Source organism: Filicampus tigris, chromosome 1 (genome assembly GCF_054856515.1).
Source record: "Filicampus tigris isolate MCC_2025a chromosome 1, RoL_Ftig_1.0, whole genome shotgun sequence".
NCBI classification, from domain to species: domain Eukaryota; kingdom Metazoa; phylum Chordata; class Actinopteri; order Syngnathiformes; family Syngnathidae; genus Filicampus; species Filicampus tigris.
This window is the reverse complement of record NC_141217.1, coordinates 6513754-6515393: the sequence shown is the minus strand read 5'-3', so window position 1 is coordinate 6515393 and position 1640 is coordinate 6513754. Positions and strand designations below refer to the sequence as shown.

General features: G+C 40.5%; 1 long non-coding RNA gene across 1 annotated transcript; it reads left to right on the top strand.

Annotated features, from left to right (window-relative positions):
• The first annotated feature begins 880 nt into the window (after positions 1-880).
• Positions 881-1198, top strand: LOC147152611 (uncharacterized). Its single transcript, XR_015088295.1, has 3 exons — positions 881-931; positions 1029-1079; positions 1164-1198. It is a non-coding gene; the product is annotated as an uncharacterized LOC147152611 (long non-coding RNA).
• The last annotated feature ends 442 nt before the right edge of the window (positions 1199-1640 follow it).

The window sequence follows — 1640 nt, the reverse complement described above, 5'->3', positions numbered from 1 at the left end:
TCTTACCAATAGAGTCCCGGATGCAATATAATGCGCCAAGTTACGCATGCAATATAATGCGCCAAAAGTTCACACAGCCATAAATAAATAAATAAATAAATAAACATAAAATGAAAAAAAAAAAATCACAAGGCCGTTTTGGCATGATAGAAAACGCGTCCGCTACTTGTAGTAAACATTTTTACAATCATGGTTAGACAGCTGTTGTGCACCAGGATGCCACAACAAGAGGCAAAACAAGGGGCGAACATTGTACAGCCTACCAAAAGAGAAACCAAGGTGTAGTCAATGGATCATAGCATGCATGCATGCATAAATAAGACCATTCTAATCACTTCGCCATGAACTGTCACACAGTGCAAGACTTGCGTGAAGGTGCTAGCTTTGATAACATGATAACATGATCGCATAAAGTGGAAACAAATCTGGATTGTACAAACTTGTAATCTTCCAAGATTTTGATTTTGTATTTAACCATTGTGATAGACTGTACCAATTTCAAGGATATTTTACCCCTAAATAGTAAATACCTGACACTTTACCTATAAATTTTAACACTATACAAGTTGTGTGGTTTTGATAAATATGTTTTTTTTTTGCGAAACTAATTTGAAGAGATATATTGCAGCACAGGGCGGCACGGTGATCGACTGGTTAGCACGTCCGCCTCACAGTTCAGAGGTCGTGGGTTCGATCCCGACTCCGGCCTCCCTGTGTGGCGTTTGCATGTTCTCCCTGTGCCTGCGTGGGTTTCCTCCGGGTACTCCGGTTTCCTCCCACATTCCAAAAACATGCATGGTAAGTTGATTGGACTGTCTCAATTGCCCCTAGGTGTATTGCAGCACACTCATATTGACTTTTTTTCTACCTTTCTTTCAGGATCTCATACCAGTATCAAGCCTAGCAGAATTGAAAACTGATCAAAATAACGGTAAGTGAACCAAATTCAGATGTTTGTTCTGAGGAAGTAGATGGCATCATGCATACTGCAGAAGACACATTGTCTAAATTATGTGCATGAATTTCAGGTATAACACCACACTGGAAAATTCCCAAGACTCCACAACATGGAAGGAATGGTATATTAAACATGAGTGTGTCATGCTTTTAGCATTCTGTATCATGTTTGAGTCACAACTTGTTTTCCAATTGCCCCTTTGTAGTTCTGGTTTCTGGTGCCTACCGGCACTCTCCATCCAAGAAAGTGGGTGAGTCAGTCAGGCAGCAGTCACAAAACATAATATTCTGGCATGTTTAAACATCTTTGTTGTGTTACTGTATGTGTGTTTTGTCACATTAGCTTTGCCATTTGAAAGTGAAAATTTGGATGCCACATTGCATACTATTTTATCCCTGGGTCAGAGCAATATGTTAAACTATCTGAATGGAAATCATACATTTACTCATTTTCGAGGTTAGCATCATGCTAATACCTTAACTGCCTTGTGCATTTCCTACTGTGTTTTTCAGCTGGGATATCAGGATGTGGCAGTAGCACTGGTGCCCATTACCACTTTCCGCAGACTCCACAGTGGCATAATGCGCAGCGAGAGACCCAACAACGAGCAATCGCATTCCCTGGAATTATACCATAGTCTTGCTGTACTCTTTCACTACATAAAGTTGGTGACAGGGACACA